Source organism: Dama dama, chromosome 18 (genome assembly GCF_033118175.1).
Source record: "Dama dama isolate Ldn47 chromosome 18, ASM3311817v1, whole genome shotgun sequence".
Lineage (NCBI taxonomy): Eukaryota > Metazoa > Chordata > Mammalia > Artiodactyla > Cervidae > Dama > Dama dama.
The window spans coordinates 42819085-42839420 of record NC_083698.1 but is presented as its reverse complement, the minus strand read 5'-3'; the positions used below and the strand labels follow the sequence as shown (position 1 = coordinate 42839420).

General features: G+C 38.0%; 1 protein-coding gene and 1 pseudogene across 1 annotated transcript in view; one reads left to right on the top strand and one right to left on the bottom strand.

Annotated features, from left to right (window-relative positions):
- The window catches only part of RELN (reelin), a 536272-nt gene that overhangs the window by 50325 nt on the left and 465611 nt on the right, over positions 1–20336 (top strand). The gene's annotated exons all lie outside the window — the stretch shown is intronic.
- Positions 7910–8281, bottom strand: LOC133072695 (kita-kyushu lung cancer antigen 1 homolog; annotated as a pseudogene).

The following is a 20336-nucleotide window of genomic DNA, read 5'->3' as shown; positions in this document are numbered from 1 at the left end:
TTTTTGGTTACCATATCTGGGAGACATAGTTTTTATAATTTCAGGAACTAGAGATTTTCTAAAGTAGCTTTTGCATGAAGGTAGTGAAATTTTAATGAAATAAGGAATCATGCATTCACAAAAGTGAGGGTCAATGAGGGTGAGGAGGGAGGTCTGTTTCTCGTTGCCAAATGTACCTCTGTTTACCTCTGGTTCTATTTTGAGCCTTGTTACTGAGCAGAGACTATTGAGACTGGCAGATTGTGCTGTTTTATATAATATGGACAAATAACCTGCGGTTTTGAGCCTCTTAGGATGAGGCCATTTTAACATGTTTGTTTTAATCCCTGTGCTAGAATTCTGATTTCCAGATGTTATAAGCCTTAAGCCTTAAGCTATTCTTTCCTCTTTTGAAAATAATTTGGCAGAATATTTTTGTATCTCTTAGTACCTGGATATTAACTTTGAGCTTTACCTGTTGTTTATTATTTGCTCTATATTTTAATGTCAACCAAATCCAGTTTTTCCCATTATTTCCCAAATATTTCCTGTATTATAAGGACATAATTTTTTTTTTTTGTAGTCAAAAAGGACTTTGGAGATCATAAAGTTTTTGGATTCTCAAACTTACATGTTTTCCAGGGCCAGCAGTACCCATGTTATCAAGGGTAGGGTAAAAGGAAGTGACAGTTACTATGCAATCTAGAGGGTATAGGCCTCAAATAAAGACACCAAGTTCAAAAGTTTATTCAAATACTGTGCTGTGCTATGCTAACAAAACATATCCATGGCCACATTTGGCCTGCAGGTGTCCACTGTGTAGCCTCTCGATATCTTATTTTAAAAATAAATTGGTCTTCCTCGTGAAGTTAGTGTGAGCAGGAATTAGAGAACAGGTTTTCTGACTTCCAATTGATTGATTAATTAAAAACCTCATCAGTACCCATTTCCACCAGACATTTTCATATGGTTATTTAATTTATTATGTATGTGTCATATACTTACAAAACTAGATTTGAGGCTAAGGACAATAAATGCACACATAAACATATCTATAATGGGTTGAAACCCACAGGGGAAAAAAGAACGATTATAAAAATAATCTTAAAGGTATTAGAAACAGCCTGAGATGGAACATGGTAGCTAACTTTTTAAACAGAAAATGGAGTAGAATGTGTGTAAACCTTTGATGACTTTCATCGGTTGACAGATAACAACGGAAATAGTTCAAAGCAAGCACATAGTTATAAACTGAATAAACATAGGGAAATTTATGGAAGGTTTATCTGCTAAGGTTGAAGAAGAAATAGAATTTTGCCATTTAGAGGATGTGTGTATGTGTGTGTGGTGTAAGAATGTTCACAGTAAAGGGAATAGCAGCAACACAGATCCTGTGATGGGAGAAAAGAAAGTTAAGTGTAGTTAGAACAGTTAGGGTAGGGATATGTTGTTCAAGATGAGGCTTAGCTTTTAAAGGGTTTATAGACCATTGCTTGTTGTGTTTTTCTATATACAAAGAAAAAAAGGAGCTAAAGAGAAGTTGTAAATTGGAGGTATGAATGAGTCCCATGATCAGATCTACCTCTTAAAGAGACCCCTCTGACTGTTGTGTGGAGAGGTGGCTAGAGTGAATGCTGAAAGACAAATTAAGAGGTGACTGAAGCAATAAATGTGAGGATGATAGAAGTATGGAATAGGGTGAATGAACAGACTCGAGATATGGACAGATTTTAGATACATTGAAGAGAGAAAATTGGCAGTATTGGGATTGGGTGCATGAAGAGCAGAAAGAGATTTAAAAATGATTCCAGTCCTTGTATTTGCATCAGGTTGTATGGCTGTACCATTTAGGAACATAGGGAACACTGAGAAAGGATCAAATTGGAGATGAGGAAATGGAGAGTGTTTTGTACTTACTGACATCAGGGGCACAGTCTGATTCACTAATGTTGTTCAGCTCCAGAACAGTGTCTGGCATAGTAGGTACTCACCAAATATTTGTTACAGAAATCAGTTATGCACTCATTTTTGGACAGATTGAGTTTGAATGTCTTTGAGACATTTAAGTGGTGATGTCAAGTAGCTGTCTGGACTTAGAGGGATCTACTGGAGCTTAGAGGAGGAAAGCTTGGGATCCACTGACATGTAGATGTTAGAAGATGCTGATGTAATCTGGGCATAGAAGATAGAGCAAGAATTGGACAAAGCCCAGGACAGAAGCTTCAAGTGTATTGCTTTAGAGATTGAGAATAGTTGACTAAAAATGGATGAAAAAAAAAGAATAATAAAAAAAAAAATGGATGAGAAGAAGTTTCTAGTTAGGTAGGAGAAAACCAGAAAATGAGGCTCAGAGAGACAGAAAGAAGAAAGAATAGAACAGTACAGTGAGGTCCAGTAAGATGGGAACAGAAAAATGCCTTTGGATTTAGCAACATGGAGGCCAATAGTAACTTTAGTGAGAGCCATTCTAGTTGAATATATGGGGTGGAAGCTAGATTGCAATTAATTGAACAGTCAGTAAGACGTGAAGGAAGAGAGGCAGTAGTTTGGAGGCAAAAGATGAGGACATTTGATCACTTATAAAATACGATTATAGAACAACTAAAAGCCCAGAACTAGGGAATGTAATTTTAACATAAATACTGAGGAGGCAGAGAAATTTCATTCACGTATAATCAAACATTTACTGAGCACCCTTTTGTGTTATACTGGAGAAATAAACAAGTCATGTTGATGGTTTTTCTCTTCTTATGTAGTCACTGTGGTTAGAGATGTCTGCATTTCAGCCACTGGTGGTTATGTGTTAACAGCAAATGGGTAAAAATGCTGTTCTCTGTGGGATACCTCCCAGGATGGTTGCTTCTTCAAAGATTGTGATGCTGCCTAGGTGCAGGTATGGGGAACATTCTTCTCATTGCCATCTTGAAATCCCTTTATGTCTGAGTTTAATGGGAATCCCAAGTTAGTGAAGTGTCCTCTCCTGCTGTTGCCAGCCCTTCTGACCTCAGATCCAGTGAGTAAGTGCTGCCACTGCCACCAGGTGGAATAGCAGGAGCACATATGTGCTGCCAGTCATCATGGTTGCCTAGCAACAGGAGGAGATGCTGATGTCTGTCAGTGTGTGGGCACAGTGTATTCCAGCTCCAGGTGCTTGATGGACACGCTGATTACACATACGCTCCACATCACCTTTGGAAGTTGTGATTCTGAGCTGGAAAGCTGAGCTATCTTTGGAAGCTGAATTTGGAAGAAAGAGGGGAATACAGGATATGATCATCTGGTTACATAGATAAGTACTGAAAAACAGGATTTGGGTTCCTGCCTATGGCTTAAGCTACACAAATAATGGGCTCCTGGCAAAGGATAAAGTATATCTCGTGGAGATAAGAAACAATGTGTCTAGCAAGCACATGTGATTTTCATTGAATATGAACAAGTGAGAGACAGATGTCTACATAAATCTGAGAAACAAATAAACCAAAAGATAGATTTTACAATTTTAACCAGGTGTGAAGTAGAAAGAAACACAGCGGAAAAGTTACACAGAGTGAATATGAAATTTTAATACTAGACAATAATTTATTTCCTAGCTATTATTGAGATTTGGAAGTATATCCTGCAAGGTGAATTCCTTTGTGCTCACCACTTTTCTGAAGGCTGTGGGACAAATTCCACAATGTGATGTTTTAGATGAATAAATAACCATTACTGAGAAAACTTAAAGGACAGAGAGCCACAGACAGAAAATTTGTGCAGTCTCCCATCGTTCCCAGAAGAGATAGACAGGGACCGGGGTCTGTGTTTCAGGGAAGGACCCTCACCTCCCTGTGGTTTTCCCTTTTTATAGAGCAAGAGAGAGGGAAAAAAGCAATCGTGCCAATGGCAGGACAATCAGTCTGCTTGGGATTGGGCAGTCAGAAACCAGAGTTATCTGGAAAGTCACTTGCCCAGCCTCTGGAATCATTGGGTTCACGGAGTGTTGCAGCCCCCACTGGAGGAGAAAGCTCCTCATCCTAATGATGAGCATCCTGATTTAGGAAACATCACATCCTATAGGGATGTGATGAATCATTGCCACTAGTTCCAAGAAGCTTATAACCTTTCAAAGGATATCAGATGTATGCACATAGGGAAACTGAGCTGGATTGCAGTCTCTCCGACTGAGGGGAGGGGGATCCATCTCCAACTAGTCACCAGGCTATCTGGACTTTTAAACAGTTTTTCTCATTGCCGTACAGGTGGAATAAAATTCATGCTTGAAATGCAACATAGAAAAGGTGTAATTTGTTCAAAAAGAACAGATGTTGCAAGTGATACTTTAGTGCTGTCCCATACCCATCAGCTCACAAATGCCCTGTGTTATATTTTCAGGAATTTTGTGAGTCAGTGTTAGGCATAGTGATTATTAAAAATTAAATTATGTAGAATTATCAGTGAAGTGTGAAGTGAAAGTCGCTCAGTTGTGTCCGATTCTTTGAGACCCCATGGACTATACAGTTCATAGAATTCTCCAGGCCAGAATACTGGAGTGGGTAGCCTTTCCCTTCTCCAAGGGATCTTCCCAATCCAGGGATCAAACCCAGATCTCCTGCATTGCAGGTGGATTCTTTACCAGTTGAGCCACAAGAGAATTATCAGTACATAAATAATATTAAAAATGAAAGTAATAGACATTCAAATCTCATCACTTCCTAATTGCTTTACTACATTTTACTATTGTTTACATCTCTTGCATCTCTTTGGGGAAAATACCCAATGGTGAAGTAATGGTGTGCTGCTGTTTCCCTTCCCAATTCAGCTCTCTCAGTGAGGTAGCAGCTGGTGCCTTGACATGAGCCATGGTGGGAGTTTGTAATATTTATAAAACACCAGAATCTTTTGCCCAGAGAGGCAGTTGTTGCACATTTAGCAATACACCACTGCCCATAGCCTTAAACCATGGCATTTGATTGCGCTCCAGTATGCTTCTAACTGCAAAATCTGCATCTCTGATCCAGAGGACTTTTTCTGGAAGGTCACTTCGTTCATGCCCAAGTTCACTGAAGGCAGGAGCTAATTCCCCCAGGAGCAGCCTTCACAGTGAATGACGAGAATCAGTGTATAAATATCCCAGCTCCCTTCACCCTCAAGGGGGATAATTTTGAGGCAAGTGTTCTATACTGTTCCCCAAAGTTTTCCCACAAGATTAAGTGTCAGTTGCCCACAATGGTATCTTATTTCATATTGTGCTTTCTATCACCCTCCCTTCCCTTATCACTTCTTTTCACTTCTGTCTCTCTACCTTGCCTCTGAGGGAGTTGTGTAGAAGGAAGGGGAGTAGTGCAGTGTGGAAGGTGGAAGCATATTGGAGAGCTTTGGGGTAGGATCAAGGGAAGAAGCAGAGGTATGATTTCCTGTGAGAATTAATGATAAACCTGCCAGATGGCAGACATAGGTGGTGATGTTCTCATAGCTGGCAGAAAAGCAAGATGGAGGAGTCATGCAGGGCTTTGACTGTATTCACTTAATTCTAATTCAAAATCATACTTAGAGCTGGGTGTATTTTCTGAAAATATACTTAGTCTGTTAGGTACTGTAATCAATGGTATAGGGATGTGATGAACCATTGCTACTAGTTCCAAGAAGCTTATAACCTACCAAGGGATATCAGATGTATGCACATAAATATTTCAAGGTAGAAGATGGTGCGCTTTACATATGAGAGTGATTGCAGCTCTCAGGAAGGAGAATGAAGGCTTCCGTGGATATGGAATGTGGTATTGTAGTTTTTAAAAACTTTGTTTTTTATTGAGGGAACATAGGTTTATACATTACGTGTTTCATGTGTATGTCATTATATTTCTACTTTTATATACACTGTAGCATGCTCACCACCAAAAATTTAGATTTCATCTTTCAACATGCAGTTAATCCTGTTTATCCATTTGCACCCACCTCTGTTAACTACTATTCTATTCTCCATATCTGTCTGTTTGTTTTTGTTTGGTTTATTTTTACTCACTTGTTTTTTGTTTGTTTTTATTTTGGTCACTCTGGTTTTGTTTTGTCTTTGTTTTGTTCATTTTTACACTTGGGTGAAGTCATACAGTATTTGTCTTGCTCTATCTGATTTATTATACTTAACATAATACTCTTAGGTCCATCCATGTTGCAGATGGCAAGACCTCATCTTTTATGATTGAATAGTATTCCATTTGTATGTATGCATATATACCACATGTTCTTTATCCATTCATTTGTTGATAGGCACCTAGATTGTTTCTATATCTTGGCTATTGTAAGTAAAACTGTGATGAACATAGGGTGCATATATCTTTTTAAGTTACTGTTTTTGTTTTCCTTGGATGAATACCCAGAAGTGGAATAACTGGATCATGTGTTAATTCTGTTCTTAATTTTTTGAGGAGTCTCCATACTGCTTTCCATAGTGGCTGCACCAGCTTAAATTTCCAGCAGTAGCACACAAGAGTGGTCTTTTTTCTACATCCTGACCAATACTTGTTATTTTTTGCCTTTTTGATAATAATCATTTTATCAGGCATGAGGTAATAGTGTGATTTATAATAAAAAATGTGTATTTGTTCTTCATCCCTGTTTCTGGCACAGAATTCCTAAAACTCCTGGGATTTCCTAAGTGATGAGAGCTATTAAACATGTCATTTGTTATTATAATGAAGTGACTTTTAGAAGGCACCTAAGGATGGGGACAGGTTGCCAGTGGGGCCAGCAACATGATTAGAGGATTGGAACTTTCAGCCTCCACCCCTCCCTCCAGGGAGGGGAAAGGGACTAAAGATTGAGTTATAGCCAGTGATTTTGTCAGTCATAGGTATACACTGAGCCTGCATAAAAACCCAAAAGGATGGGGTTTGGGGAGCTTTCATGTTGGTGAACTTATAGAGATTTGGGGAGAGTAGGTCACTTGCAGAGCATGGAAGCTCTGTGTTTCTTCCCATATACTTCACTCTAAGCATTTCTTCCATCTGACTGTTGGTTCATCCTTTAATAGCCTTTGTAATAAACCACTGATGTGAGCCTCACTAGCAAATTGATCAAACCCAAAGAGGGAGTTGTGGCAACTTTGGATATATGATGCTTGAATATATGTGCTTTGGTTAGAAGCACAGGTGACAGCCTGGACCTGTGATTGGCTTCTGAAGTGGGAGGCCGTCTTGTGGGACTGAGCCCTTAATCTGTGGAATGTGCTGCTGTCTCTGGGTAGACAGTGTCAGAACTGAGTTGAATTGTAGGACTCCCCGGTGGTGTGGTGTCAGAGAATTGCTTGATGGCATGAGAAAATCCCCCCATGTGTTGGAATTGGTGATAAGAATTGTAGGGAGCATCCCTGGTAGCTCAGATGGTAAAAAGTCTGCCTGCAGTGTGGGAGACCCGGGTTCAATCCCTGGATCAGGAAGATCCCCTAGAGAAGGAAATGGCAACCCATTCCAGTTATTCTTGTCTGGAAAATCCCATGGACGAAGGAGCCTGGTCAGCTATAGTCCATGGGGTCACAAAGAATTGGGCATGACTGCGCGACTTCTCTTTCTTTCTTTCTTTTTTCCTGAAGGAGGGACATTTAGATAAGACCTTGAGGAACTGGAGGGATTTCAACAGGGAGAGATGGAAAAGAGAGTAAATAAAATAGTGAGAATAAAGGCCTGAAACTGGGAAAGCAATCCTTGAGTTCATCTTCTATGAAATGTAGAGGTACACAGGAGCGTGGAATTGGAGGAAAGCCTGGAAAGGTGATTTCTAGGCAGTTTGTGGAGGACTGGATGAAATTCTGGTGACTTCTTCCTATGCCTTCTAATATAAGTGTTTAAGAGGCAGTGAAACTATGTAAGGGTTCTAATCTTTTGAGCACAGGCTCCAAAAGGGAATTTTATTTATTTATTTATTTTTTCCACTCAAAGTCCCTTTAATGATTGCCTCAATTGTTATTACATTCTGTAGGCTTGTCAGTGGATTTCCGGTTAACTAATGCACCATTTAAACCCTTAGTAACTAGGAATTGTTCCAGTTCAGCCAGCTTGTATTCCACGATCCTGAGGTTTACCAATATTCACTTCTGCATAGCTACTGAGTGTGGGAAATTAATTAAGATATCCCGAGAGAGACTGTTGACCGAAAGACCCTTATCAGTATTGCTCTTAGTTGACTGAGTAGAAAAGGATGATCTTACTAGTGCAAGAGAAGTTGAATTTGATGACATTTCACCAGTGTTTCTCTGAAACCAGGTTTTCCAGAAGACAAACATGAAGGCGAACAGAATGCTGCTCACTAGTAGGAACAGGAGACTCATGACGCCTCTTCAAACCTCTTCCCTCTTCTCGGGCACTGAGGCACTCAGCTGGCAGTTGGGAAGCAGGGGGCCACTAGCCGCCCGGGAAGCCGAGGGCCATGATGCTCAGCGTCCTTCACTGCCTGGTGCAAGTCCAAAAGGGAATTTTATAAGACTCGAGAGGGACAGGGGTCTCTAAGGAGTCGATTCTAATGATAAATTATAACTTGTTATAATAAAGAGTAAAGGGGAGACAGCCCTTATCAACTTGGATTTCAAAAATTACTGAAAAAAGGCAAAAGAGAGAGGCAGACAAGGAAGCATATGCCGTGAAGAATACTTGAGGGAGGTCCAGGACGGAAGTGAACTGAAGAGAGAAAACTTGGAGAAAACTGATATGTGCTAGAGAGGCATTGATGGTTTCTTCCTCCAAATTAATAGGTTAATATGTTGAAGTCCTAATTCTCAGCATCTCAGAATAAGACTGTATTTGTAGAAAGGCCTTTGAAAAGGCTGTTAACTTAAAATGAGATCTTTTAGGTGAGACTTACTCCCATATGACTGATGTAATTATCAGAAGGGGAAGTTTGGACATGAACATATGTGTATACAAAGAAGGACACAGTTTGAAGGTGGCCATCTGCAAGCCAAGGAGAGGGCCCAGAAGAAATAGAAGCAAAACCTGTTGACACCTTGATCTTGGACTGCCAGCCTCCAGCACTGTGAGAATTTCATGTCTGTTATTTAACCCACCCAGTCGGTGGTACTTTGCATGGCAGAAGTAAGCAATGGATGGGCCTTGGCTTGGGGCAGATGATATAGTCAATCTTCATTTTTCGTAGGTTCCATGTTTACAACTTTGTCTACTTGATAAAAATGATTGGTAACCCCCCAAATTAATACTTGCTCCTCTTTTGCAGTCATTCTCAGAACTGCCAGGCTTGCATTTTCCCATCTGAGGTTGAATACTCTGTCATCTTGTTTCAACCCTCATAGTATAAACAAGTGTCCTTCTCACAGTCTATTTAAGTGTGATCTTTTAAGTGTGATCTCTTCCATTTTTGTGTTTTTTTTTCTAGGCAATTTTGCTGTTTTAAATGGTTCCCAAGTGGTAGTACTAAGGTGCTGAAAAGATAAGCTTAAGTTAAATGTTAATGAATCAACAATACCTGTTAAATAAGGTCGTCTTTAAACAGGAGCATGCATAAAACAAAGCTATGTAATGATGGATTGGTGAAAATGTTGTGACGAGTGGCTCAAAGAAACCTAAACCTGTCTGTTCTCTAGGAACAGTAGTCAGTATTCATTAATTCAGTGTTTGTGGTGTCTTTCTAGAACATAACTACCAGAAATAAACACACTCAACCGTATGATATTGGAAGATGGTGGGAAAGTCTAGCTATCCAAATTCCATTTTCACCTTTCCACCAAGAAGCTTATTCCAAATGAAAAATGTAGAATCCAAATACCTTTAGAAAAGAGTTGAAGCTCAAGATAGAAAAAGAGGTAGTAAGAGCATCTAACCCTGGACGTGAGCTCAGTTCTCCAGCCATGGTATCGAAAATGTACATGTGGTTTTTGAGCCACTATTTCTCTGTCTCATGGGTAATAATAGTACCATGAGCACTTCTGATAGTAAAATTCCAGCAACCGCAGACCTTTAACCTCATGTTGCTCCCTTAGTAAATTCTGAAAATTCTAATGACCTACTAGCAATCAGAAAAGAGAGGGTGCACCATAGCATCCAGAAAGGGTTTCCTACAAGATATAGTAACTTAACCTCCGCTGTCTTCTCCCCCCTTATTTTTGTTGGTATTGAATCCATAACTTATGTAACATTTTGAAAATGTTTGCTAAGTTCAGGAAATACCTAGCTATTTTTCTTTATTACTGATTCAGAGTCAGGACATACAGTAGGGTCTCCATTTGCCTAAAAGTCTCCACAAGTTCTGACATTGCTCTGTAGTCCTTGCTCCAAATCTACTGCCTTGGCTGCTGATCCTCATTTTAGATTTATTTCTGTCCTCCTCAGTAAGAGAAAAGTCACTGCACATGTGAGATCTCCTAAGAACAGGTGTCCCATTACATCCTCATTTTGTTAAACATCATTTGCACTAGGAGGAAGTTGTAGTGTAATAAAAGGCAAAGTAGCTTTTTACTGTAGTGGAATTCTTAACATAGTTTCAATTCAATTATAATTTTTAGTCCTGTGGTTAGCCTTCACTGGAAATTCTATTTCCCATGAGGTATCAATCTGGAGCTTTTCATATTGCTATAATTGGTCTATTTCATAACCACCTACACAGAATTTACCGGGTTGGAAACTTGTTAGACCTGCTAATTCCTGGGCTTTATACCAATCCTGTAGAATCAGAATCCCTGATGGAGTCAGGTGGGGGAAGGGGGAGACCTAGTAATCTGAATTTTAAGATGTTTCTCAGGTGACTGGAAGTTTTGGTTAATAAAGTAAAATAATCTTTGGGAGAATTTAGTCTGGCTCATGATTCTACCAGATACTTGTTATTTGACTAAAAAGTAATACTTTCATTAGTGACTACTTGTAGAATATGAGTCCATCTGTGTTGAATAGATATTATAACTGATATTTTAAAATTCTGTTTAGAATTCTGTCTTAGATAAGCATTTCTGTATATAAATACTTGCAAACAAAACATGAGTTTATAAAAATGTATCTATATTCAAGCTTGCCTTTTATTCAACTCTTTTTTTATAGAAATCTTCAACTTAAGAATTTATATCAATTTTCTCAAGAAAAACACCCCAACAAATCAAAAACAAATATGCACTAAGGCTAGATTAAGATTGTTTTAGAAATCCTACAGCAGAAAATAAGGAATACTACAGGTGCAAAACACATTTAGTCCTTTACAAACTCCTCTCATTTAAACAGTTTTTGCATAATTGTTCACTTAACTTTTCCCTATATTCCTAAGCCTAACATATTTCTTGATAATTATTCACACCTGGAGTTTTTCTTTATCTTCATCTTTGGAAAACTGTCTTATGGTTGTATTAAAAATGCAAATTTATAGTAAAGTACAAGAGATTTTAGTATTTTAAAAAGGAGTTTAAAACTCATGATACTAAATGCCATGTGGTAAAATATAAGGGGTGACATTTTCCATCTTTTACACATCAGAGAAATAGTATATGTAATTATAATTTGATGTTATATAAATTAGTTATACATTTATTCTTTTATAACTTATCAAAGAACTATCAGATAGCATCTGTCAACGTAAATGTCATTTAAATTATTTTCTTATTTAGTTATTATTCTTATCTAAAATTCTTAGAAAAGTATTTAGTTGTAGCTTATTTAGAAGAGCCACTGGCTGTGCCTGTACATGAACATTTCTCTGTCACATCATTTACTTAACATTATTTTGTGAATTTCAATGCTAGCAATTTTGGAGTTTATGATTTAGATTTTAAAATATGGAATAAGGATGTTTCTGCAAGTGGACAAGAACAGTTACTCAAATACTGTTTTTATAAACATCCAGATGATTCACATTATATTACCAGTATCAGGTAGTAGCACTTTGTAAATATTTGTTTAGTGAATGAATGAGCTGGGCAGGACCCATGTACATGCACACACACAGACACACACATGCACACAAACTAGGTCTGACTAGTCTGACTATAAAGTAAATGAGAATATTCTATTTTTCCTATTTAATTGTAGAGTTTCATAGTTTATTTTTTCCATATGTATGCCATATGTGTAATGACCTCAGTATGTATTTAAATGGATGCTTTGATGTTAGCACAGTTGCTTGTAATTAGTTAAGTGAATTGAAATGAACATACTGAAGTGCCAAATGAGAATACTGTGAAAATGCCCTTTTTGTAAAAAAGAAAATATTTCTACAGCTACATTTAGTTTAACTATCTCTATTAGCAGTTCTGTTAATTGTTGGTTATTAATGTTGATTTAGTCAATCTACAAGCATAAGAGATATATGATACATCTCTGTCACATAACATATAGATATATATTACACACAATTTCCATGTTGAAAATTTGTAATAGCATATTATCAATATGTTAAGTTGCAAACAAAAGCATACCTTTATGTTCTGTACAACTTGGGATGCTATTCGGAGTCACGCTGTGATTTGTTACATGAACTCAGATTTTCTTTAGTTACGCTAGTCAAAACCACATTTTGGAGGAATTGTGGGAGCACTTCATGTTAAAAAATATCCAAGATAGAGTCATAAGAACAAAATAATTGCAGGCCCTTTTAATTGTGTAAATTCTTTAAACATCTGATTGTTCTGGAAAAAAATTACATGTGTACTTATTCCCTAGGCATCTGTGCTTTTTACTATAACATGTTTACCTGTATATGTGCTTATAAGATTTCTAGGCTTATATTTCCCCCTAGAAAACCTTAATTAACATCCATATGTTAAAGGAAACATTCTTAGAACTTCTTTGAAAAGGTTAGAGTTAATAAGTCCCCCCAAATTCTTTCTTTTAAAGCTAATTTTTGCTTAAATTTTAAAAAGTGATGATGAATTATAGACAAGGTAGTCTTTCATTTAAAAAAATAAAGAACAAAAGGGTAAAAATTGCTGAAAATCTGAACACCACATTCTTATTCACATCACTTTAATAATTTATTGAGTGCAGGGCCAACAATATGAAATTTTCATGTATGAGTATCATCTGACCTCATATAAAAGTAACACATGAAAAATAAGGGCAGAGGTAAATCACAAATACCAGTAATTCTTGGCAACAGTTCTCTCAATTATAATAAAGTGCTGTTTATAAAGAAAATAAGTGTTTTTGTTTTTAGAAACTAAACAATTTTATCACTATTTGTAGGGATTTTTGAAACTTCAGAATCAAGTTATGAAAGCCAAAAGTGGATGACAGGAAAACATCATTACTGCTTTAACTTCACTTGGGACTAAAAGTAGGGTAAATCATTGTAAAACCCTATTTTTCTCCTTTATATTCAAGATCACTAGTAAAGAATTTATGTTTAGCATAAATTGAACAATCTTAAGGCAGTTTCAAAAATATTGTTCAGGACCTCACCTCAGGTGCTTATTCTGAACCTAGGTCTCCAAGTCTCAGGAAGGGATTTCACCTAAATAAGATATGTGAGATTTTATCCCAGTTGTTAGTGTTTTCAGAAATGCTGGTGAGAGAGAGAGAGACAGAGACAGAGAAAGGGAAAGAAAGAGACAACCCTGGGGCATAAAGGAAAGGGAATGATGAGGGATAGAGAAACAAAAGATTACATTAACACTGATGTTTAAACTTACTTCCAAAGGGCTTAATTTTAAAAATAATAAGTTCACAAACACATTTGACTGCATCTATTTTATCTCCTAGGAAGAATTTAAAGGAGGGAAAAACCTCAGTGGCTCTCCCTTTATTATTGGTGGTGCTGGAAAGATAAGACTTAAAGACTCCTTGTGGCTCATCTGATTCTGTGAATCTGTAATATAAATATATCATAATAGACTTCCACAGAGATGCTGGATTCCTCTTCCAGCCAGCAAAAAACATTTTTATAAACCCTCAAAAGTGTTTTAATACATCATTAAATTTTGCATGTAATAGGTTCCCTGCACCTGTCATAATCCCCAGATCATACTCAGTTTTCACCCTGCTTTCAGATGGAAACAAAGGTGGGAGGGCGTTTGCCAGGCCATGCTCCCTCTGTTTACAGAGGTGGACTGATCCAGGGCTTTCTGACCTTATTATTGTGATCTTCAACTTAGTCCTCCATCACCCTGCATTTAGTCCTCCCTAGAGGCCGTTCTTTCTGCCCTCTTTGGCAGGGACAAAAGTACATAGCCAAAAGTACAAAGCCATATAAAATGAAAAAGAGGAGTTATAATAATAATGATCTTTTCTTTAAAAAGGGCTGTGATAATTGGTGCAGCAGACATCAGGTTAAGTGTTGGGCAGACGCCCGAGAGACTGTACTCATGCACTTGGGGTTTGAGAGTACCACTGTGCCACTGCCTTCCAAGAGAAGGTCAAGCCCCTGCCACCCATCTTCCAGGAGATGAATGAAGTGCATTTGGGATAAGGAGCATGGCTTCCATTTCTTACAGCCACCTTTTCCATGCCATGTAAAGTGTGTTTCTCAACCCACCCTCACCTCTTTGTTTCAGCATTCTCGTGGATGAAAGCGTGTATTTATAGTACTTATTTCATAGGGATATTGAAATGATTAAATATTCTTATAAGACTTACCACAGCACGTGGCATATAGTGGTCAAATACTGTTTAGCTGTGATGATCATGACAATGATGAAGAGGAGGAGGAGGGATGGAGGTGACAATTACATTTGAGGGTAAAATGCTGTTAGAGATGTTCTAGGTCAGCCATTTAATAGAGATTTACAGAAGCAGCAAAGAGTGAGTGAGGTTCATTTAGCAGTGCCTCTCTAGAGACTGACACTGGTGGACAGCCGTAATCTTCCTCTTGTGCCTCTTTCAAATAGCTGTTAGAGTAAATGGGTAAGGCCTGAGTGATCTCTCTCTACCTCTCACAAGGCTAACTGGAGTCTATTTGTTCCTGGTCTCATTATAAGATTTCTGTGTCCAGTTCATTGCTATGGATTCATTCCCTCTATCTCAGTGAATCTTGACCTCCAGTCATTTCTTTTACATGTCAGTGGGATTTTTTTTCCAGCTATTGTTGGTTTGGGGATGTTATTATTGAAATGGCTGGCTGAATATTTGAAAACCACATAAAACCATGTCATAATGGAATTAATAAATGTAATGAAAAGTAGTTTGAGGATCATGTTTTTATAGAGATTTTAAATGTAGATTATAATGTATTTTTAGATAGACTCTATTTGGTACTCAAGGCTAGTGGCACTTTAAGGAAGAATCAGTAGTTGAACACATCATGTTGATGAAATTTCGTGGCAAATAAACTGAGTTGATTTCATTTTCAGAGTAATATGTTTGTTCCTCAGGCTATTTAATCTGTTCCGTATTCAAAGGCAAATGAGTTTCTGTTCATAAGGCAAAATGCAGCAACATTTTTTTTTAAATATTGACAGTATTAGTTCTGGTGCTTTTCATTTTCAAAATATATAAAAATAAGAAATGGAAGCTCTTTGCAATAGGTGCATCATCACTAATACTTAATTTCAAGATTTTTGCAATTTTCTGTCCTCTGATGTTTGTCATCTTGGAAGAAAAGGAAACACCATTTCAAATATTATAAAATATGTTTCTTTTCTGCACATATTAAAGGTCTTTTGTGTAAAGTAGTAATGGAATATGCTTGAAGTGATCAAAATTTAATGGCCCATAGAGCATTTGTAAGCCAGAAGCTTTAGGATGAAATGCAAACAGCATTAAATGTCTAAATTTATTTTCTTCCAGACTTTCATCTTGCAGTGATTTTCTGCAAGAATGGTATTAGGGTCTTATTGGAAACAGTTAATAGACGCTATAATAGATAATAACTGACTCTGTAATTAGTCATTTTAAGACAGAGGTTCTCTTTGAGCCACTGATAAGAATTGAATTGTGTCACTACATCATGTTTTCATTCAGCTGTCACCACCCGGCAATCCATATTCATAGGCTCCCAGCGCTAAGCTCATTGCCAATTTAACACAGATGTGAGAGAGATACATACAACCTCCTCAGCCTTTTGATCCTTTCTTATTTTTCATTTGAGGAAATGGCAGAGTAGCTTCAGAGTGAGGATAAGAGTGTCTTAGTGACAAAATTATGAGAAGATTAATTTGGTATGTACCTAAAATATGTATATATACAGACATATGCACACACAAAGTATATATATATACAAAATAACAACTTTCATGGTTAAGTATAAAATTCAACCAAAAATTTCTTAGATATTTCTGATTTTTTGAGTACTACAATAAAAATACTGCATTAATTTTTTATTTTTATTTCCTTTCGGGAGAAACTTCTCTACTTTCATATTCCTGAATGAATAGCACTGGTCCTTTTTTTTTCTGTAGAAGAGATAGAGATTTAACAATTTTAGTTACATTGGCTATATTATATTCTCAGTTATATTTTATTTTTATGTTACTTTATGTTGTAACAAGGGCTTCCCAGGTGTCTCAGTGCATAAAGAATCTACCTACAATGCAAGAGATGCAGGTTCGATCCCCTGGGTCAGGAAGATCTCCTGGAGGAAGGCATAGCAACATACTGCAGTGTTTTTGCTTGGAGAATCCCACAGACAGAGGAGCCTGGTGGGCTATAGTCCATAGGGTCAGAAAGAGTCAGACGCGACTGAAGCAACTGATTGCACACCCACGATGATGTAACATGTTTCTGTATGGTTGATTTTTTAAAAACTATTTATTTAATTTTTAAAAGTATATATAATTTTTAAAAGTTACTTTCCATTTATAGTTATTACAAAATATCGGCCATATTTTCTGTGTTGTTCAATACATTCTTGAGCCTGTCTTATACACAGTAGTTTTTACCTTCCACTCCCTCCATCCCTGTAATGCCACTCCCCCACTGGTAACCACGAGTTTATTCTCTGTATCTATAAGTTTGTTTCTTTTATGTTATATTCACTAGTTTGTTGGAGATTCCACATATAAGTGATATCATACAGTATTTATCTTTCTCTGACTTTTAGCATAATGCCCTCCAGGTCCATCCATGTTGCTGCAAATGGCAAAATTTTGTTCTTTTTTGTGGTTGAATAGAATTCCATTGTATACAACAGTTTCTTTATCCATTCGTCTGTCAGCGGGCACTTAGATTGTCTCCATGTCTTGGCAATTGTAAATAATGCTCCTGTGAACATGAGGTGCATGTATCTTTTCATATAAGTGTTTATTTTTCTTTCAGATATTGCATGGTTGAATTTTTTTTTTTTTTTTTTTGCTAATCCAATAACAGAAAAATTTATTTAAAAGCAAAGGACAGAGACTTAAAAAATACAAATCTAGGCAGAATGTCCAAATAATTTTATAGCATGTATTATTATCTCCCTTTTTTAAGGAGTAGGGTCAATTACCTAACTTTCCATAGTTAGGTTGCATTATGATGCCGTAAGATTAAAGGAAGTGCGTGGTTGAATTTAGCAAGCATCTATTGGGCTCTTCCTCTGGGCCAGGCTCTGTGGAAGTTAGAATGTTTCAATTATTGCATGTTACTCAACATCTATTTCTGCTTTATTGACTATGCCAAAGCCTTCCACTGTGTGGATCACAATAAACTGTGGAAAATTCTGAAAGAGATGGGATTACCAGACCACCTGACCTGCCTCTTGAGAAACCTGTATGCAGGTCAGGAAGCAACAGTTAGAACTAGACATGGAACAATAGACTGGTTCCAAATAGGAAAAGGAGTACGTCAAGGCTGTATATTGTCACCCTGCTTATTTAACTTATATGCAGGGTACATCAGGAGAAACGCTGGGCTGGAAGAAGCACAAGCTAGAATCAAGATTGCCAGGAGAAATATCAATAACCTCAGATATGCAGGTGACACCACCCTTATGGCAGAAAGTGAAGAACTAAACAGCCTCTTGATGAAAGTGAAAGAGGAGAGTGAAAAAGTTGGCTTAAAGCTTAACATTCAGAAAACCAAGATCATGGCATCTGGTCCCATCACTTCACGGGAAATAGGTGGGGAGACAGTGGAACAGTGTCAGACTTTATTTTTGGGGGCTCCAAAATCACTGCAGATGGTGATTGCAGCCATGAAATTAAAAGACTCTTACTCCTTGGAAGAAAAGTTATGACCAACCTAGATAGCATATTAAAAAGCAGACACATTACTTTGCCAACAAAGGTCCATCTGGTCAAGGCTGTGGTTTTTCCAGTGGTCATGTACGGATGTGAGAGTTGGACCATAAAGAAAGCTGAGTGCCGAAAAATTGATGCTTTTGAACTGTGGTGTTGGAGAAGACTCTTGAGAGTCCCTTGGCCTGCAAGGAGATGCAACCAGTCCATCCTAAAGGAGATCAGTCCTGGGTGTTCATTGGAAGGACTGATGCTGAAGCTGAAACTCCAATACTTTGGCCACCTCATGTGAAGAGTTGACTCACTGGAAAAGAGCCTGATGCTGGGAGGGATTGGGGGCAGGAGGAGAAGGGGATGACAGAGGATGAGATGGCTGGATGGCATCACCGATTCGATGGATATGTGTTTGAGTAGACTCCGGGAATTTGTGATGGACCGGTAGGCCTGGCGTGCTGTGATTCATGGGGTCACAAAGAGTTGGACACAACTGAGCGACTGAACTGAACTGAACTGAGACCCCTCTCACTGGGGTCAGTGAGAGGAGAGAGGGAGCTTTCCCTAGGAGGTCAGAAGAGACTTCTTGAGAGAGATATCATTTGAGCCTGTCCCTGAATAATGGATAGAATTTCAGCAAAAGGAAACCCAGGAAAGTAACTCGTGGTGAAGATACCCTTTAAAGAAAGGCAAGGAAACCGGTTAGTTAAGAATATGTCCTAGTTGAAGTGGATCAAAGGGTATTTGCAGCTAAAATGGGGAAAATTGACTGGAAAGACTGGTTATGGCCACAACAAGAAGGACTTTGAAATCATACTAAATATAAGATTTTAATCTGTGGGTGATAGGGAGCTAGAGGTGTTTGTTGAACAATTGAATTATGTGATCTGATAAGACACTTACGCTTTCTGATTATAGGTAATAATATAACTTGCTTTATTTCTTCCCTAAAATGTACTGGTAAGTTCAAAATTCTACTTGCAGTCCATATTATTTATATTGCTTTTTTCCCTCTATAGTTAAAGTGGCTAGTTCTCCATACAAGAGTTTTTAATGAAAATATTAAAAGATAAAAAAAATTGAATCACAGGAAAAACGTCTTCTGGAAAAGAATTTTATAAATTTACCATGAACATTTGTAAAACCATGAAAATAAGTAGATCATATGGCAGACTGAATTGTTTAAATGTGTTTACATATTTAAGCCATTAAGTTATTATCAGATGATTTTTATATAAACCACTGACCCTTCTGTATCTGGAGAAAGAGAGTCCAAGGCAGAGGAAAGAGCTAGTACAAAGGCTTGATATAAGTGATTACAGCAAGGAGGCTAGTATACCTGGAGTGGGGTAAGCCAGGAGGAGAGCAGAAGGTCATGAGAACAGAGAGGGAACAGTGACAGATCACGTAGGATCTTGTTCAGTTCAGTTCAGTTGCTCAGTCGTGTCCGACTCTTTGCGAGCCCATGAATCGCAGCACGCCAGGCCTACCTGTCTATCACCAACTCCTGGAGTTTACTCAAACCTATGTCCATCGAGTTGGTGATGCCATCCAGCCATCTCATCCTCTGTCATCCCCTTCTCCTCCTGCCCCCAATCCCTCCTAGCATCAGGCTCTTTTCCAGTGAGTCAACTCTTCACATGAGGTGGCCAAAGTATTGGAGTGTCAGCTTCAGCATCAGTCCTTCCAATGAACACCCAGGACTGATCTTCTTTAGGATGGACTGGTTGCATCTCCTTGCAGGCCAAGGGACTCTCAAGAGTCTTCTCCAACATCACAGTTCAAAAGCATCATTTTTCGGCACTCAGCTTTCTTCACAGTCCAACTCTCACATCCATACATGACCACTGGAAAAACCACAGCCTTGACCAGATGGACCTTTGTTGGCAAAGTAATGTCTCTGCTTTTTAACATGGTATCTAGGTTGGTCATAACTTTCCTTCCAAGGAGTAAGAGTCTTTTAATTTCATGGCTGCAATCACCATCTGCAGTGATTTTGGAGCCCCCCAAAATAGTCTGACACTGTTCCACTGTCTCCCCACCTATTTCCCGTGAAGTGATGGGACCAGATGCCATGATCTTGGTTTTCTGAATGTTAAGCTTTAAGCCAACTTTTTCACTCTCCTCTTTCACTTTCATCAAGAGGCTGTTTAGTTCTTCACTTTCTGCCATAAGGGTGGTGTCACCTGCATATCTGAGGTTATTGATATTTCTCCTGGCAATCTTGATTCTAGCTTGTGCTTCTTCCAGCCCAGCATTTCTCCTGATGTACCCTGCATATAAGTTAAATAAGCAGGGTGACAATATACAGCCT